The sequence below is a fragment of the Eurosta solidaginis genome, chromosome 2 (genome assembly GCF_040869045.1).
Source record: "Eurosta solidaginis isolate ZX-2024a chromosome 2, ASM4086904v1, whole genome shotgun sequence".
Classification (NCBI taxonomy): domain Eukaryota; kingdom Metazoa; phylum Arthropoda; class Insecta; order Diptera; family Tephritidae; genus Eurosta; species Eurosta solidaginis.
The window spans coordinates 253,879,430-253,900,737 of record NC_090320.1 but is presented as its reverse complement, the minus strand read 5'-3'; the positions used below and the strand labels follow the sequence as shown (position 1 = coordinate 253,900,737).

At 37.9% G+C, this 21,308-nt stretch overlaps 1 protein-coding gene across 14 annotated transcripts in view; it reads right to left on the bottom strand.

Moving 5' to 3' along the window:
* kek2 (kekkon 2) overlaps positions 1–21,308 on the bottom strand; it is an 894,871-nt gene that overhangs the window by 357,086 nt on the left and 516,477 nt on the right. Inside the window, exon 3 of one of the 14 annotated variants that reach the window (XR_010949839.1) lies at positions 18,636–19,720. The exons of the other annotated variants lie outside the window; for them this stretch is intronic. The gene's annotated coding sequence lies outside the window, so the exon portion shown is untranslated. Of the gene's footprint in view, positions 1–18,635; positions 19,721–21,308 lie in introns of those variants that run through there. 14 annotated transcript variants of the gene reach the window in all.

Genomic DNA, 21,308 nt, shown 5'->3' with positions numbered 1-21,308 from the left:
TTTGGGCACCACTTGCCAACACACAAGCTATAGGATTGCGACTTCGAACTCATACCTGCCGAACACTACCAGAGAAATACCTTGATACGTTAGGCAGTTACTATTCTACCAAGGATGCCGCCCTCAAAATCATAAGCAGTCCAAGTGGATATTATTACGTAACTCACGGGAGAAAATAGTAGGTATAATCCTACATAATTTAAACTTTACAAGGACCCTGGAAAACATTTTTTTAAATGTAGATCAAAATTTGCAGACGTCTTCGTTAAACTAAAACAATATTTTAGAATGAAAGTCGACCGCTTTTATGTTGAAAGATGTTAAGGTTATATGCTCAATCCAAACGGTTGCTTTCCGACCTTTTGATACAAGAATTCTTGAATGCGCTGGTTTAATAAATAGTAGGGAAATTGTGATTGCAGCTGCGCATTGGCGGACAAAGAAAAAAGCAAAATTAATCGCGGTTACAGCTGGTGCAACCAACAGAGCACTCGAAGCTGGACAATGTCGCATAGGGAATAAGACATTTATTCCACTTGGTTATAGAACCAAATCAAATAATATATATATAGGTGCTATTAAAGTGAATGCACCCTTCATCCCGGGTTCTAAAGTAGGCATAATTCCACTTTGCAGTAGTCAATTAACACCAAACACACCACTGCGAGTCAGTGGATGGCGTTCAATAAGTATAGACCGTAAGGATCATGTAGCTGAACTCCGGACTACTGCCATGCCCCTACTGGCGACGACAATTTGTATGGACATTTATGCAGCAGGAGGAGTAACTTTAACAAAACCAATGAGTTGTGCTGGACTTGATAATTTTGATGCATGTTGAGGTGATACTGGATTACCGGGCGTTGTGGGATGAAAACGTCGTGCGGTGTTATCATTTGGGAGCGGTTGTGGAGGCTCCGAAATTCCAGGTGTATATACGAATATAACTAATGAGAAAGCTCTAAACTTTATAAACCAAGTGATGAATTGTTAATGTGCAAAACGCCCCATTTGAGCTTTTTTGTCATAAACGACCAAACTTACTTCAAAGCATATTGAATTTATGCTCAAATAGGGCGTAATCGAAATGGAAGCTGAGATACATAGTGTACCATACTAAGTGTGTCAACTAAGTGATAAACGTCAACATTACAAGCAGTCTCGCTCACCTGATGCAAATCTCGGGGTTAGAGTTGCATTTTTGGTACATAAGGCTACTTAAAGCTGAGTTGCATTTGATAGTTTAAAAAAAATTTTGTAGTATTTAAAAATGAAAAGGTTGAATATATTTCCGCAGAAATATAAATAATTGAAGATATGTGATCTCCAACAATGCGAAAACCTACGCAAAGCAAAATTCATTTAAATTGGGGTGAAAAAAGTCAGGAGAAACTTAACAAAATATAGAGCCACACGTGTAACATGTTTTCGGAATTAATTGACGCATATATCAGCGAAATGAAATGAACGCGCCTTTGACAAAAAATTTAGCTATGCTTTTTCAAAAAAAAAAATTCATAGTAATTGTTTGTTTATATATATGTATGTATATTTTCGCAGTAGAATTGTGTTATCAAATTGATATGTCTACAATGACTGTATTTTTTAAACGGTTTTATTTAGCTTGACTCTGTGTGGCGGCCGGCCGGTCGTTGTTTACGAATTTTGTAATTAAAATTTAAGTAACTTCCCGATAAGCTACCAGCTTGAAACTTAGAATATAGTTTCGAACCCGATGACAATGCAATAATAAGAAGAAAAAAGGTCCGATAGGTGGCGCTTGGATCGAAATATTTCAAGAATCGTATTTGTGGTCCGAGTTGGCTCATATTTTGAATATTCCATACAGTCCGGTAGAAGTGACATCAAAATAGTTTGGAGTTCGTGGAAAGAAAAGCATACGTGGTGCTGAGTCGAGTAAAGTCTTTGGAAGCATTATGTATTGAGGACTTAGATTGTAACAAATTGTCAGGAAAGAGACATGAAATAATCTTATCTTAATAAAATAATAAATAAAATATCTTAATCTTATTAATACTATAAATGCGAAAGTTTGGATGTTTAGATATTTGGAATTTCAGAATGATTTTCGGGATACGTCCGGGATCCCGTCAAAGTTATTTCGGGGTCATTTTGGGAACCTTCCAGTATCATTTCTGGATCCCGCCAGGGTCATTTCGGGACTTTTTCGGGATTATTTGGGGATCCTTCTGATATCATTTCTGTATAGTTTTCGGGATCTCTCCGGTTTCCCGTGAAGACTATATCGCAACTTTTTCGGGAGTATTTCTTCAGGGATCATTTCTGGATCGTTTTCTGGATCCCGTCAAGGTCATTTCGGGAATTACGTCAGAACGTTTACAGGGATTTTGATGAAATTTTGGACACAGATATACAATAGTTACTAGCTAAACATTTTTCGAAAAAAATTTATACAGATAATTTCAACCTGGAGCCTTGGGTACTTTTACTTTAAAGTATGTACTTCTTAAAAGCTTGAATAGAATATGTGTATGTAGAACGTAATAATAACCTACTTGCATAATCGCATTATTTGTTTTAGAATAGTCCGAAGCAATTCAAACATATGTCAATTACTGTTCGAATCTCGGTGAAACCTTTGATAACATTACGAAATTGCCTGATGATGATTACCTTGGCGGTTTTCGAAATGGATCCATCGCAATATGCCAGTAAATTTTTCTTTCCTTCTTTTCAGTTTCTATTAGAAAAAACATAGTAATTGAATATTCAATTATTATAAGCCGGTGTTAAGCTCATGAACTCTTAATAATAAAATACTTTTCGTATCTGAATTCCAAACCTATCTTGGAACTTTTATACAAATGGGTCAAGCCGCAATCCTCAGTGGCAACAACTGAGTGAAAGGTCTTAGAATCTAGCACATTATCGATGTACCAAGTTCCACCCAAATCGATTGATCCGTTTCCGAGATAGTGGTTGATAAACACTGTAGTATACGTAATAATTAAATGAGGGGCAACAATAAGTGGCAACCATACTTAGAAACATCTCTATTGGAAATCGGAGTGAAACACCTACCATTTAGTACCCATGCTGGCATATCTCATCGTATTTTTTTGTTAAATTTCAAATATGTGCCTATCTTGTGTAAATATCCTCAGTGGCAATACCTAGATAGAAAGTCTTAGGATATGGGACACTATCGATATACCAAATTTTATTCAAAATTTCAGTCGTTTCCGCGATAGTAGTGGATGTACAAAGAAATTTCGTTTGATACCTATATTGGCATATCTCATGTAATTTTTTTTAAGTTCCATAAAGATGTCAGGTAACCTTGTGAATACATCCTCAGTGGCAATACCTAGATGGAAAGTTTTAAAATGTTATACATTACCTATGCACACAGTTTCAGTCGCTTCAGCGATAGTACTGGATGTACAAAGAGATATAAATAATAAAGTGAGGTGGCAACTCTAAAGGTCAAACATACTTAAAAATTTCTCTATTGATATGAGGAGTGTAACATCTTCCGTTTGATACCTATATTGGTATATCCCATATAATTATATATTTCATGAAAATGAAATGGTATATTAACTTCGTCACGAATCCCAAAATTGTAAGTCCTTAAAGGAAAATAAATAGAATCACCATTAAATATACCGAAATAATCAGGATGAAGAGCAAAGTTGATTTAGCCCTGTCCGTCTGTCCGTCTGTCGGTTTGTATGCGAACTAGTCCCCAATTTTTAAGATATCTAGATAAAATATGGTGAGCGGGTGTATTTAGGTATCCGATTAGACATTTGTCGGAACCGGTCGGATCGGATCACTATATCATATATCCTCCATACCCCCGATTTTTTAGAAAAAGAGGATTTTTGTCATATCTTCCTCAATTTATCAGATTAAAGCTTCAAACTTCACCAAATAATTTCGTATATTGCACATATTGTTGTCTGAAAAAAGGATGAGATCGGTTGTATATATAGAATATATCCCCCACAACCGATTGTTCATATCAAAACTTTTCGTAATTACTGCCCCATTTTAAGGGCTGGAGGCTTCAAGTTTCACCGAATGCTTACGTATCTAATCTAATATATATTGTAACGAATTTGCTGCAAATCCTCTTATTTGCAATCCTCTGCTAAGCTCGAATCACTAAACTGTTGAATAAATAACTCCAATTTTGAATAATGGAAAAATGGCCTTTATTAAAGTACTTCACAATAACACTTATACTTTGCTACTCGCTGGCTTAATAACCAAACTGATTGATAACTCAAATGAAACTCTACTATTGGCCGCCAGATCGCGTGCTTAATCAATAACTGATTGATATCTCAACTCAAACTGAATTTTAGCGCCTCTACATCTGTTGCCTTTTATACCCTTTGGTTTCCTCGTTCGCATTTTTCCAGAATGTACTAGCATTGTCCATGAGCTCTCAAACTTCTCAGCTATAACTAAAATTGCACAATTTTATACATCTTTTAGGCGCTTCCAGAATCTACTAGTCCAGTAGCTCTCAAACTTCTCAGATATATGCATGTGTTTGCGCATTGACTCTCCGCTGCTCGTATTCGTACATGGTACATATGTGTAGACGCAATTATTTATTCGTTTATGTAGATACATAAAGAGTGAAATATTGATGTGAATGTTTGTAGTTTACACTCTCTCACGCGCACATAGGCGTATAAGTAAATGCATCTGTGTGTGACATCTCTCTTGGCTGCCTTATATATGTGTATACTTGATTTGATTTTTAACGTAAATACTGCTTGGCATGGCCTTAGCTTCGCCTTAGTGATGGGATAACTTAGTGATGCTAATATCCGTGACACTGCCCTCCACCTAAGTCTGATCGTCCCGATCAGACAAATCTCTCGATCTAAACGTTGCCAGCCTTTCCAAATGGACCACTTTCATTTTGGTTCGTGGTTTACCGATGGTTTGTATGCGGTACACTACATCGTTGATCCGTTTTACAACTTTGTATGGGCCTTCCCAATTACACTACAATTTCGGGGACAAACCTTTTTTACGTTGTGGGTTGTATAACAGCACCAAATCTCCTTCCTGAAAACCTTCTGAATTAATTGCTTTATCATATCTGGCTTTCATCTTGTCACTCATAATCTTTGTTCGTTGCCTTATCAGATCATGTATTTCTCTTAGCTCTTCTTCCAAATCACTAGTGGATTTCCTGACATTTCTCTCCGCATTGGCATCTATCCCAAACTTCAAATCAGCTGGCAGTCTAAGGTCATTGCCAAAAATTACTTTTGCAGGGGTTTGGCCCGTTGTCTCATGCACTGCTGATCGGTAAGCCATCAAGAATAATGGTATGCGGTTATCCAATTCTTTATGGTACTTATCTACTACTTTCCTTAAGTGCTCCTCCAATGTTCTATTGAATCGTTCTACCATACCATCGTATTGAGGATGCAATGCAGTTGTCCGTGTTTTTCGAATGCCCAATGACTTACACATTTCCTGGAACACAGCTGATTCGAAATTCCTGCCTTGGTCAGAATGTAACTCCATTGGTACACCATACCTTGCAACCCATTCGTTTTAACCACTTCTGCTACTGTTTCTGCTTCTTGGTTTGGGATTGGGTATACCTCTGGCCATTTACTGAAATAATCCATAACCACCAGTACGTATTTGTTTCCGCGGTTGCTAGTAGGAAATGGACCTGCGACATCCATGGCGATCCTTTCAAATGGCGCACCTGAGTTATATTGCTTCATCTGGCCATGACTTCGTGTTCTGGGCCCTTTCGCTCTGCTGCAAACCTCGCAGTTCGCAATCCACTCAGTGACCGACTGACGGCAACCAACCCAATACAATCTCTGTTTAATCTTCTCGAGCGTCTTCGTGATTCCAAGATGACCTCCGCTTGGACCATTATGCAGCTCGCTGAGCACGTCAGGAATCCTCTTTCTGGGAACAACTATCAGTTTATTCTTGTATTTACCATCCTCACTCTCCCATACTCGATGAAGGCAACCGGATATCAATTCTAAACTGTTCCACTGTGCCCAATATGACTTCGCAATGGGACTCTCTGCTGACATCTCTTCCCTGTTTGGTCTTTCATTTCGTTCGAGCCCTTGCATAACACGTGACAGATCTGCATCTCCTAGCTGGCATTTTCTTAGCTGTTCCTTGTCCCATTCATCTGTACATGTTATATTCATTAGCCAGACATCTATAATGTCTTCTTTAGCCTCGGCTTTTGATCAGTGCTTACATTCCAAACTACATGGTCTTCGTGACATTGCATCAGCATTTCCATGGGTACTACCTTTTCGATGCTCAATGGAAAAGTCGTAGCTTTGTAGTCGCTCTATCCACCGTGCCAATTGTCCTTCCGGATTACGGAACTGCAGAAGCCATTTCAACGCTGCGTGATCTTTTCTGACACGGAATCGCTGGCCGTAGAGGTATTTGTGAAAATGTTTAATGCACTCTACCAATGCCAACAGCTCTCTCCGCGTAACACAGTAGTTCCTCTCTGGTTTTCCAATCGAACGGCTGTAATATGCAACTACCTTCTCCTGTCCATCGACCAGTTGTGATAAAACGCCTCCTATAGCATATCCACTCGCATCTGTATCTAGAATAAGTGTTGCTCCTGGAATCGGATATGCTAACATTGGGGCAGTGCACAAACGCTCCTTCAATGTTTGGAAAGCCACTTCTTGCTCCTTCTTCCATTCAAAAGCTTTGTTTTTTCTTGTAAGCTCATGGAGGCTATGGGCTACGCTGGAAAAATTTGGTACAAATCGGCGGTAATATGTGCACAGCCCAAGAAAACTTCTCAATTCATGTAGGTTCTGTGGTCTTGGCCAATCCTTTACAGCCTCTATTTTTTCGTTCGCAGTGCAGATGCCCTCTGTCGTTACCTTGCGACCCAAATAATTGACTTCCTTTTTGAACAGCGCACACTTTTTGGGGACTTAACTTCAGACCAGCGCCATCTATTCTCTGGAAAACTTCCTCCAAGTTCTTAAGATGTTCATCAAAGTTCTTGCCCAATACGATGATGTCGTCCAGGTACACCAAGCATGTTTTCCAATATAGTCCTTTCAGTACCTTGTCCATGAGTCTCTCAAAAGTAGCTGGTGCATTACAAAGTCCAAAAGGCATCACTGTAAATTGCCAAAGACCATCACCGACACTGAAGGCTGTTTTCTCTTTATCTTCCTCCTTCACCTCCACTTGCCAGTAGCCGCTTTTGAAGTCCAGCGTGGAAAACCATTTCGTACCAGATAGCGAGTCCAGAGTGTCGTCAATTCTTGGCAATGGGTAGCTATCCTTTTTCGTTACGTCATTCAACTTCCGGTAGTCCACGCAAAACCTCATTTTTCCATCCTTGTTTTTTACAAGTACTACCGGTGAGCTCCATGGACTAGCTGTTGGTTCGATGACGCCGCTGTCGCTCATTTCTTGAATGATTTGACTCACAACTTCCCGCTTCGCCAGTGGAACACTACGTGGAGCTTGACGGATCGGCCTCGCATCTCCAGTGTCAATTTGGTGTTTCACAGCTTTGGTGCGGCCTAGTTTAGAATCATCCTTGTCAAATATGTTCGCGTACTTTAGGAGCAGTTGTTCATCCATCTTGTTTTGTCATAGCCAGGATTTTTCCTACAAGTATGTTTAGTGCTGATTTGTTTGCTGCTTCGACAATCCACAATTTGTTTGTCCCACAATCTCCATCAACCTTTGCCCAGATGACTGCTTCGGATTTTGGTGGTATTTGCTGACTCTCTTCCACCAGCACTCGTTTACTGCTGTAGCCTCTCTCGTAGCCGAAATTAAGTGGTACATCCATGTTTTTATATCGCATCGTCTTGCTTTGCATGTCGATCTTGATGCCCTGGTCGATTAAGAAGTCCACTCCAATTATGACTTCATCAACAATTTCTGCCACTATAAAATTGTGTACTACCGTGACGTTCGCAATTGCGACTTCACATTATACTTCTCCAATTACCTGGGTGTCCTCTACCGTGGCTGTACGTAATCTTGCTCCATGTAATGGTCTTATCTTTTTGTTGACTAAATGCGCTCGAATGATGGAATGAGATGCACCCGTATCTACAGTCAGTAACCGTTCCTTTCAGTCCACATGTCCTCCAACAGTAAGATTGCTCGATCTTCTTCCAATCTGCGAGATAGAGATTATGGGGCATTCAATTGCGGGAGCCAGCTGTCGGCTCTTGCGGCTGAATCGATTTAGTTTAACGATTGAGTGGTCTTGGATATTTGCTCATCACCTTCTGCTCTGCGTTTACGACCACCCACATTATTGGAGCTACTGGGACCGCTGCTGCAATGTCGTGCAATATGACCTGGGTTGCCGCACTTGAAACATTTAATAACTCCGGCATTTTTCTGTTGTGATCCCTTCAGTGCTTCCAAAATAGTGTCTACCCAATCTGGTGTTTCCACTTCCACACGATGAGCCTTGTATGCTGGTTTACTCAATAGTGAGGCCGTTTCCTGAGTCAATGCATGTGATACCGTTTCAGCAAATGTCAGCTTTGGGTTTGCGTATGTAGCTCGCTTCGTTTCCACGTCCCGTATACCATTTATGAAAGTCTGGATTTTTACCCTTTCAGTGTATTCCACGGGTGCGTCCGCATTTGCAAGATGAGCCAATCTTTCAATATCTGAAGTAAACTCCTGCAATGTCTCATTTGTTTTGCAACTCAATTTGGAATATCTGTTTCATATGCTCGCTTCCGTAAAGTCGCTCTAAAGCGTTCATCAATGTTTCGTAGTTGTTCCGCTAGTACTCTGGGATGGTCTGTAAGATTTCCGCAGCTGGTCCTTTTAAAGCTACGAACAATGCAGCAACTTTATCTTCCGCATTCCAGTTGTTCACTGCTGCGGTCTTCTCAAACTGTAGCTTGAAGACCTGGTAAGGAACAGAACCGTCAAAAGATGGGGTTTTTACCTTCGTATTACTCGCTGAAGCAGCCGGCCGATTAAGTTGCAATTCCTGTATACGACCTCTCAACGCATCCGCCTCTGCCTCGAATTTTTCTTCAAACTGCATTATTTTTTCGTCCATGCGCGCTTCGAGTTTTGATGATATACGCGCCTCTTGTGCTTCTAGTTGTACTGTTATGCGTGTCTCTTTTTCTTTCAGTTGGGTTGCCATATATGTCTTTTGTTCTTCCAGCTGTGATGACATATTTGTGGATATTTGTGATGACATTTCTGTTATACGTGCCTCTTGTGCTTCAGTCTTGGCTGTTATATGGTTCTCCTGCGATTCCAGCTGTGATGACATATATATTTTCTGTTCTTCCGGTTGTGTAGAAATTTGTGTTTCCTGTGCTTCAATCTTCGATGTTACTGTCGATGTTTGAGCAGTTATTGCAGCCAATATCATTCGTTACAATTCGTTTACAATGGAAAAAGTCCCCGCGAAGCTTGGCGCTTATCTGCGGTTATTCAGATATAACAACAAAAAATCTTAAAATTAATACATTGAGTCTTAAGACTAAATTCACAAATTCTATAGATATGTCTATACATTAGTTAAAGGAAGAACATATAAGAGTTGGTAGTGTAGGAAGAAGGGAAAGAGTGGGAAGAAAGGTACAGAATTTATGTATGTGCTTGGACGATCATTATATTATGCTCTTAATAAACTTTACCAAAACTGACTTCGTGGCAGGAGTATTAGGCAAGTTAGTGAGATTGACCGGAAGGTTATTTAAAATTGTAGGGAATTGTACGGTAAGAGTTCTTTTTGTGTAGTTGTTCGAGAATTTTGGGATTCTCAACCTGTTTTCGTTACGCTTACGGGTACCAATGTGATGATCAATGGGTATTCGCCACTTTCCTTCATCGTAAAATTCATTTAGAACTGTAACTGTATATATAGATTTTACATTTAGTATACCGAGCTCTTTGTTGATGGATATTGTCGAATCAGGTACCTTTTTCTTTCTTCCTAGAATTTTAAGGATCTGGTTCTGACTATCTTGTAAATAGCTGCAATATGTGGATGAATCCCACGCGGTAATTCCATGTCTCAAGTACGACTCTGACAGTGCCAAATAGGCTTGTTTTAATACATCATACGATGTGCAAAAACTAAGATGTTTCAGAAAGTATGATGTCGACCTAAGCTTTTTTTGCAGATGGTTGATATGCGTACTCCATTTGAAGTGGTCGTCCAGATGCACACCCAGATATTTGTATGTGTTCACTTTTTCAAGAACCTCGGCACAGTTACACGCTGCGGCGTTATTATGTATACAATTGAAGCTATGAAACAGGATATTTATCTCTGAGGATGGAATATGCGGAGGTCTCATATGCATAATTTTAGTTTTAGATGCGTTTATTCTCAAACCATTGTCATGGAACCACTTGGTAATTACGTTAAGCTTTCTCTGCATGACTTTTATTGCTTGGTTAAGGTCTATGTGGGGAACTAATACAGCTGTATCATCAGCATAGGCAAACACTTCACAATTCTTTAGCAGTTGAAGCATGCTGTTAGTGTATAGAATGTATAAAAGCGGGCCTAGCTTTGAACTTTGGGGAACTCCGCATTCAATTGTTAGTCTCTCGCTATAAGTGTTATGTATTTTTACTGTGTATTTCCGCATTGAAAGATAATTTTCAATCCATCTAAGGGTTTCCCCTCGCACCCCTGAATTATACAATGCACTGAGGAGATTCGAGTGGGATAAGGTGTCAAACGCTTTGCTAAAATCTATAAATAGTGCTAGGCAATGATGGTTTCTACCTAGAATTTCATTCACCTTATTAGAAAAATGTCCTAACAGCTGATTAATATTTTTCGCTTTCTGGAATCCATATTAGTTTTCGCTTAATATATTATATTTATTAGTAAAATTTCTCAATCTTCGTACCAATACTTCCTCCATTATTTTCTCAATTACGGGCAGTATTGATATTGGCCTATAATTTACAGGGTCGGTTTTTATACCCGATTTATGTATAGTCTTTATTACTGAAACTTTTAATGCTTCAGGGATTTCGCTTTGACTTAGGCTGATGTTTACAAATTTAGCTAAGATTTGACTCATTAAAATTGCGTTGTTCTTAACGTCCTTTGGTCTTATACCGTCTATACCGGGTCCTTTTTGCCATCTAATTTTTGTATGATATCCAGGACTTCCTCCTCGCTTACTTCGTCTAAATAAATTGAATTCGATATACTGCATTCTGGTGCAATTAAAGTCTTTATGTCACAATTGTGGACTGCTTGTTTAATGCCGTTATCAAAAGTTATAATAAAGGTATCACAGATACTTTTGAAATCCCCACCTATAAAATTCCTAGACAACATTTCGTCAGTGCTAATGGGTTTTCTTCCTATTAATTCATTAATCACCTGCCATGTTTTACGGATATCATATCTACAGGCTGCGAATTTTTCTCGATAGTATTCGTTTTTATACTCAGTTGAGCAGAGCTCACAGAGTATATTAAGTTTGATTGGATAACGGTTGGTTGTACATATATAAAGGAATCGAGATAGATATAGAATTCCATATATCAAAATAATCAGGATCGAAAAAAAATTTGATTGAGCCATGTCCGTCCGTCCGTCCGTCCGTTAACACGATATTGAGTAAATTTTGAGGTATCTTGATGAAATTTGGTATGTAGGTTCCTGAGCACTCATCTCAGGTCGCTATTTAAAATGAACGATATCGGACTATAACCACGCCCACTTTTTCGATATCGATAATTTCGAAAAACTGAAAAAGTGCGATAATTCATTACAAAAGACAGATAAAGCGACGAAACTTGGTAGATGAGTTGAAATTATGACGCAGAATAGAAAATTAGTAAAATTTTGGACAATGGGCGTGGCACCGCCCACTTTTAAAAGAAGGTAATTTAAAACTTTTGCAAGCTGTAATTTGGCAGTCGCAGAATAGAAAATTAGTAAAATTTTGGACAATGGGCGTGGCACCGCCTACTTTTAAAAGAAGGTAATTTAAAAGTTTTGCAAGCTGTAATTTGGCAGTCGTTGAAGATATCATGATGAAATTTTGCAGGAACGTTTCTCCTATTACTATATGTACGCTTAATAAAAATTAGCAAAATCGGAGAAGGACCACGCCCACTTTTAAAAAAAAATTTTTTTTAAAGTAAAATTTTTACAAAAAATTTAATATCTTTACAGTATATGAGTAAATTATGTCAACATTCAACTCCAGTGATGATATGGTGCAACAAAATACAAAAATAAAAGAAAATTTCAAAATTGGCGTGGCTCCGCCCTTTTTCATTTAATTTGTCTAGGATACTTTTAACGCCATAAGTATAACGAAAATTAACCAATCCTTTTGAAATTTGGTAGGGGCATAGATTTTATGACGCTAACTGTTATCTGTGAAAATGAGCGAAATCGGTTGATGCCAAGCCCAGTTTTTATACATAGTCGTCCGTCTGTCCTTCCGCATGGCCGTTAACACAATAACTTGAGCAAAAATCGACATATCTTTAATGAACTTAGTTCACGTGCTTACTTGAACTCACTTTATGTTGGTATGGAAAATGAACGAAATCCGACTATGACCACGCCCACTTTTTCGATATCGAAAATTACGAAAAATGAAAAAAATGCCATAATTCTATACCAAATACGAAAAAAGGGATGAAACATGGTAATTGGATTGTTTTATTGACGCTAAATATAACTATAGAAAAAACTTTATAAAATGGTTGTGACACCTACCATATTAAGTAGAAGAAAATGAAAAGTTCTGCAGGGCGAAATCAAAAACCCTTAAAATCTTGGCAGGTATTCCATATATAAATAAATTAGCGGTATCCACAGATGATGTTCTGGGTCACCCTGGTCCACATTTTGGTCGATATCTTGAAAACGCCTTCACATATACAACTAGAACCACTTCCTTTTAAAACTTTCATTAATACCATTAATTTGATACCCATATCGTACAAACTCATTCTAGAGTCACCCCTGGTCCACCTTTATGGCGATATCTCGAAAAGGCGTCCACCTATAGAACTAAGCCCCACGCCCTTTTAAAATACTTATTAACACCTTTCATTTGATACCCATATCGTACAAACATATTCTAGAGTCACCCCTGGTCCACCTTTATTGCGATACCTCGAAAAGACGTCCACCTATAGAACTAAGGTCCACTCCCTTTTAAAATACTCATTAATTCCTTTCTTTTGATACCCATATTGTACAAAGAAATTCTAGGGTCACCCCTGGTCCACCTTTATGGCGATATCTTGAAAATGCGACCACCTATACAACAACCGCCACTCCCTTTTAAAACCCTCATTAATACCTTTAATTTGATACCCATATCATACAAACACATTCTAGAGTCACCCCTGGTCCACCTTAATGGCGATATTTCGAAACGCCGTCCACCTATAGAACTAAGGCCCACTCCCTTTTAAAATACTCATTAACACCTTTCGTTTGATGCCCATACTGTGCAAACAAATTCTAGGGTCACCACTGGTCCAACTTTATAGCGATATCTAGAAACGGCGTCCACTTATGGAACTAAGTATTACTCCCTTTTAAAATGCTCATTAACACATTTCTTTTGATACCCATATCGTACAAACGCATTCTAGAGTCACCCCTGGTCCACCTTTATGGCGATATCTGGAAAAGGCGACCACCTATACAACAACAACCACTCCCTTTTAAACCCCATTAATACCTTTAATTTGATACCCATATCGTACAAACACATTCTAGAGTCACCCCTGGTCCACTTTTATGGCGATATTTCGAAACGGAATCCACCTATAGAACTAAGGCCCACTCCTTTTTCAAATATTCATTAACACCATTCGTTTGATGCCCATATTGTACAAACAAATTCTAGGGTCACCCCTGGTCCACCTTTATGGCGATATCTCGAAAATGCGACCACCTATACAACAACCACCACTCCCTTTTAAAACCCTCATTAATACCTTTAATTTGATACCCATATCGTACAAACACATTCTAGAGTCACCCCTGGTCAACCTTTGTGGCGATATTTCGAAACGGTGTCCACCTATAGAACTAAGGCCCACTCCCTTTTAAAATAACACCTTTCGTTTGATGCCCATATTGTACAAACATATTCTAGGGTCACCCCTGGTCCACCTTTATGGCGATATCTCGAAACGGCGTCCACCTATGGAACTAAGGATTACTCCCTTTTAAATTACTCATTAACACCTTTCTTTTGGTACCCATATTGTACAAACAAATTCTAGGGTCACCCCTGGTCCACCTTTATGGCGATATCTCGAAACGGCGTCCACCTATGGAACTAAGGATTACTCCCTTTTAAAATACTTATTAACACCTTTCATTTGATACCCATATCGTACAAACGCATTCTAGAGTCACCCCTGGTCCACCTTTATGGCGATATCTGGAAAAGGCGACCACCTATACAACAACAACCACTCCCTTTTAAACCCCATTAATACCTTTAATTTGATACCCATATCGTACAAACACATTCTAGAGTCACCCCTGGTCCACTTTTATGGCGATATTTCGAAACGGCATCCACCTATAGGACTAAGGCCCACTCCCTTTTAAAATACTCATTAACACCATTCGTTTGATGCACATATTGTACAAACAAATTCTAGGGTCACCCCTGGTCCACCTTTATGGCGATATCTCGAAAAGGCGTCCACCTATGGAACTAAGGATTACTCCCTTTTAAAATACTCATTAACACCTTTCATTTGATACCCATATCGTACAAACGCATTCTAGAGTCAACCCTGATCCACCTTTATGGCTATATCCCTAAATGGCGTCCACCTATAGAACTAAAGCCCACTCCCTCATAAAATACTCTTTAGTGCCTTTCATTTGATACGCATGTCATACAAACACATTCCAGGGTTTCCCTCGGTTCATTTTCCTACATGGTTATTTTCCCTTATGTTGTCACCATAGATCTCAACTGAGCATGTAATGTTCGGTTACACCCGAACTTAACCTTCCTTACTTGTTCTGTTTAAAAATATAATATTTAGGAAAGGTTTTTTTTTGTATGTATTTAAGGAAAACAACGTGTTGGCCATTTCGGAAAGATCCGGGGTTTTGCCTCCAGATCTCGCAGATCGTTCAAACATTTGCAGGAGTAGCTCTTTGCGAAGGGATTGTCCCTCGTCCACTTACTCCAGAGAAGCTTCGAACCTAACCCCGGTCTTTGGAATTGCTGCGACTGCTAAAAAGAAATAGAGATAAATAAAATGGTCATAGTTTTTGTGGCTCCTTGGCGTCACGCACAAATGCGACTTACGGTTGCTATTAATGGTCTTTTAATACTCATGACTCTAGTCGAACAGGTAGCCTCCAGTTTTTTCGGCTGCTTTTAGGAGCTACAATTCCCCATGTGCGAACAGTAGCAATCCCGACCACCAGTCGCTCCGAAAGAAGACTTTCTAACGTATGTTTTTGTCGCGCTATGCTGCCGAGCTACACCAGAGAAACAACTTGAAACGCGGTAGTGCCTATTCGGCCAAGGATGCTGCCCTCGGAATCATAAGCATCTAAGTGGATATCATTGCGCAACTCATGGGTGAAAATCGTAAAATCCTCGGCACATCTATATAATTAAAATTTGACAAGGACCCTGGATACAATTTTTTAAATGTAGACGAAAGTTTGGAGACGCTTGTATTCACAACATTGATTTCAATAGCGTTCGTTAAACAGAAGTGATAGTTTAGAATTAAAGTCGACCGATTTTAAGTTGAAAGATATTAACTGCGATTTTCCGGCCTAGTGATATAAAAGCTCATTATGGATGACTAGATCGACTGTCCCCTACGTTAGGGTAGTGCCAACCACGGTCATTAGTTCGACTATCTTGGGAAAGCTTTTGCTTTACAACTTTGAGTGTTCTAGCGAAGGACAAAGCCTCACCTACGTATTCACATTTGTAAAAGGAGCCGAGACGTGTGGTAATATTTAAACGTGGTTGACAGGCTATAATGTGATTCACTCCAAGAGCCTAGTTTTGGATAGGGCCGCCAACTTTAGGAAATGCCAAACCGGGAGGATTTAACGTTGAAGGGTAAAGTGTGAAAATCAAAATTAACATTTCAGACGTTTCGCAAATAAACAACAGATGTTTGAATGTAGGCCCAAGTAATATTTCAAACCCGTCTCATACCTACATATATTCTCAACTTAAGTATGAGGCAAGAAAAATTTCAAAGGAGTGTTTATGCACCACTTATTTCGCTTATTCTTTCAGCCATTCGCAATATAAAATTTTTAACAAAATCGGCACCTTTTTTGGGTAATTTGCTTTTTTTTACAACTTGAGGACAATTTGAAAACATATTCGCCTTGCGTCATTCTATTTGAATTCATTGTTCATTATAAATTTTTTTTTTTAAATTATGCAAAGTGAGTATTTATATTTTTTATATAATTTTTCTTTTAGTGTTTTATTTTAATGACTTGGTGAATTGGGTGATGCAAAATCCGTGTTAATCTGGCATTAAAAGCGCCAGTTTTTTTTAAATTATTTTTGAACGGGTAGAAAGTTACATTTCGCAATTGGATTCTTATATCTGGCAGTGATGCGCATCCGTCGATACCCCTTTCGACTATATCCGTTTTCGGCATGAACAGTAAATGGCCTAGACAGTCTTAAATGAGTAGAAAATAAAGTACCGCGCCGAACGCCGCCGCCGCCGCCGCCGCCGCGCCGCTTTTTTGAAATTCGGCAGCGGCGTGCAAAAAACGACGAAAATCGGCGGCGGCGGCGGCGTTTATCGGCGGCGTATATCTCTAGTACATACATACATACTCACACAACCTAAAAAATTCGGTAGGGAATGGCTTATAACAAAGCAAAAACCTGACGATTCGTTAATAATAGATAATATTAGTTCATATATCGGTAAACTTCCTCTGAGCTCTATACTGAATCAGCCAGTTCAGCCTAACGGAATGTCCTACAATAGGATTATCGCAGTGCCAACAAAAAGGATTATATGGTTTTCAGCCCTTGTTCAGCTCCTGGTTGCAGATTGAAGAAGCGAAAGGAGTAGTACTTTGAAAAGTCCTCGCATTTATAATAGGAAGCCTCCTGAAGCATAGAGAATGAGATACTTAGCGTAGGTAAAAATTAATGTTGAAGTGTTTTACGGTGGTAAGGCCATGACGGGAATACAAAGCACGTATTTTCCAATTTTAAAGCAAAAAGGTATGAACAAATTGACCAACCCTCAGACTCGCCACACATCATTAGCTATTTGTAATGTCGTTACCTCAGAGGTACGAGGAAAGATAAATGGAGTTGGATCGGAATCTCGGTCTTTGCCCATGTGTCTTTGTGATGTTGATATTATTGTCGATATCACGCCAATAATAACTCGATAAAATTTATATTACGTTGCTATCGATAAAAAAATTATGGACGCCATGCCAAACCAACACGATTGCTCATGGTTCATGTTTCCTGAGCACCTAACGCCCGTAGAAAACCGATTTTAAAAATGTTTGCATTGTCCAGCTATTTATGAGCCGATAACGAAACCATTATCTGTTTCATAACAGACCGATAAGAATTTGAGTTATCGATAGAAAACCGAGAATAAACGCATTCGAATAAACGATACTTTACCAATTACTCTTATGTAATGTTGTTAGCGAAAATATACCTATAAAACTTCGATAACACTCTTATAATCATTCGATAATAGCCCAATAATATCCGATTACATAGTTATCGATAAAAAACTATGGACGCCCAACTAAATCATCACATTGGTTAATGGTTAATTTCCTTTTTATGGTATAGAAGACTTGAGCTATTACGAATGGCACCACAATGAGTCAATAGGCCGAAAACGCTTGTCTGCTTTGTGGAGGGGAAGCTTTACCAAAGCAAAGGCATGTTTATCTTCAATTTTTGTAGGAATGTCAATTCAGAGTCGTCTACCTTAACTTATGTCCTAACTTCACAGAGCTTATGTTATATCCACATCCACAGTGACGAAAAGTTCTGGTTATAATTGCTCAAGTGGAGTAGCTTATGCCAGCAATATTATAAGAAAGTTATCGATTTGTTACCAGAAATTTATCGAAAAGTTAACGATTATTTATCGAAAAGTTATCACAAAGTTTCAGATTTGTTATTAAAAAGTTTGTATAATTAAGCGGGGATTGCTCTCATTAATTTTTATGTACGAAAACATTTTTTTTTAAATTTATTGTTTCCTTTATATTATTTATATTCCGGTTGGATGTTTGCCCGCATTTAAAAATCTTGCAATCGATTTTTAAGCAACTTTTCATTGAGCTATAAACGTGAAACTTCACATATAGGTTAAGATATCGCGAAAAAGGAACAAAATTAGAAACAAAATATCGTTAGGTGGCGCACGTGAAACATCACATAGAGGTCAAGACACCAAGACAATGCAACAAAAGGGAAATAATTAACGTTAGTTGGCGCAAGGATCGAAATAATTAGGTAAAAATTTGGAATTTTGAGATCGATTTTTAAGTAACTTCTCACTGAGCCACAAACGTGAAACCTCACATATAAGTTAGGACACCGAGACAATGCAACAAAAGAAGAAAAAATTTTGTTAGGAGGCGCACGGTTAAATAATTAGATGAGAATTAAAGCGCAATTAATTGACTATATATTGATAAGTTGACTCCTTTTCTATCCAACTTTTCAATCCAAGTAATGCGCGCTCCACTTCTATATTTATTTTTATTTTATTTATTTATTAAACATTTCTTAATGCATATATTAAATAAATTACAATATTGAAAGAGCACATTCTATTACTCTATAGCATAAGAAAGTTACATGGCATTTTTTATATTAAATTTTTAAATTAGTATTAAATGCCAGTTCACATATTAAAGTTCTTTTTCAGTGTGGGGTGTATAGTTTTTAATAATATTATAGAATAAACTCATAATAATTCAGATAATTAGTTAAGATTACGATAGAGAAACAATTGATAATTCGTTAATTAGTTAAGGTTCCGATAGAGAAACAGTTGATATAGTTAAAAAGTTACATATGACTTACAACAACGTCCTCAGCAAGTCTTCTAGATCGTAGTGGCTAAAACTAATCAGATACATTTTTATTTTATTTTGAAATAGGTTAAGATTTCTTATAACTTGTACAGAAGTAGGGAGAGTGTTGAACATTTTGCACGACGTGTATGTATAAAAACTTCTGAAGTGAGATGTCCTAGCATGCGGGATTTGTACCGATGGAAGCAGATTGCTCCTAAGGTTGTAGACTTCAGACGGATAACTTTCTAAGTACCCCGATCTAATAAAGAACGTATTTTTATTTCTCATAAATATTTTTACAATTTCTATGACAAGATTTTAAAATCAAAGTTTAGAAAGAATATTACTTTATATAAAGACACATTTTTCGCTTATTTTTGTCCATTTGTTTAAAGGAAATGCTTAAAATTGTTTTTTTTTTTATTGTAATATTGACTTCACCTGTGTGGTTTATTGCATAATGACCAAACCTAAACGAAATTTTCGCTGTCACTTATTCCTTCAGTATTTAGCTCTGCATTGATTTGAAATAAAGATGACAGCACATCTTCCTCCTAATACCAGTCAAATAGTATGCCACATTTTGCCACTTTCGCTCTTAAACTTTTTTTTATAATTTTCGCTTACAACCTTTAATTATTAGAAATGAAAAACTGGGTTAGCAACTACCAATATTTTGGCAAAAATTTTAACTATTTTTCATACTTTTTTATAACACAAAGGAAGAGTGATCATGTCCTACAAATAATCGATAAATCTGACGGCATCGTTTTCCAAATAGTTCTCTAATGAATTCTATCCCAGTTCTCTAATCTAGTTTTATAGAGAATTAACCATAGACACTGCGTATGCTGGGATAGCAGTAGCGCGCTTCGCCAAACACATTGAAGGTCTTGGGTTAAAGTCCCTCGCAGAGTAACATTAACATCTTAGAAAAAAGATGTTTCGATTGGAAAACACGGTCTTCTTAGCGGGATTGCCCCTAAGCAATGGTTTTGCAAATACCCCGAGTGTACATTTGTCGGCATTATACATGTAGGTGTCGTCCTTCCAATTTGTAGGAGAAACTAAAAAGAAGCACAACGCAAATTGGAAGCGAAGTTTAGGCGTTAAATTCCCATGAGGTAAAAGCCGCCAAGTATTTTTTTTTGTAAATAGTGGCACTGCTTTCCGAGCGTTTTCTAAAGCTCGATAAGTGCGATATCCAGCGACATCTATTGCCAAAGTAAAATTCTATTTTGGTTAAATATCGCCTCTTTAAAGGCCCTGGAAAACTTGCCATATTGATAACGCTCAATAGGTAACCATATTTTCAATTAATCATAGATAAATATATATTTGCATTGCTTATTGGTGCCTTAATCTAGAACATTTCATAACTTCATAAAATAGAAAATACCAGAAATTTCAAAACGAAAAATACAATACCCAAAATATGAATAAATTCGCCAACGCAAAAATTGATAGATTATGCATATGGTGGAAAACCAACAACTAATTGGTTGGCTATGGTATCGTTATGACTAAGGCGTTATTGAATTGCTTCAATATCAGATTAAATCGACTTCTATAGAATTCGTTGGATCAGCTGTTTTAAACAGAGTTCACCAGGACCTTAAAGTAGTCATTCTTTCATTTTGTTTTCATCTCGTGATCTATTCATACACGAGCGATCTTTAAAGTTGTGATCAAAGATTGGTCTCACAACTTAATTCATTTACATGCATCACACTTCCATTGCATACAATAAAAAATATTTATATACTCAGAATTAAAACAATTTATTTGTACATTGTAAATGAAAAAAATATTGTCATTACGACTACTGAGCGGAATATCACCATATTTCGAAAACGCCCTATTTCAAAATGTTTCGAAATTCGGCGCTCAGTCGAGTTAGAGTGATATTCCAATCAACAGTCAGTTTATAATAACACGTTTCAGTTACATCCACCTTCTTATAAAGCTTAGAACTTCTGTATTTGATACATTTGTAAATATAATCGGAAAAGCCAAATTTTGAGCGCTTTGTACCACCCCACAAAGTTTTCTATTACAAACTCCTCCTGATCCAGCTTCTACCAAATAAAAATCTGTCATACTAATTCCAGCTGAAAAGGCTATATCTGTTATTTCAAGCTCATTTCGGCTATTCTTTCGATGAACTGTACACTCCATTACGTACACTCGCATAGATTGGAGAATAACATGATCATTC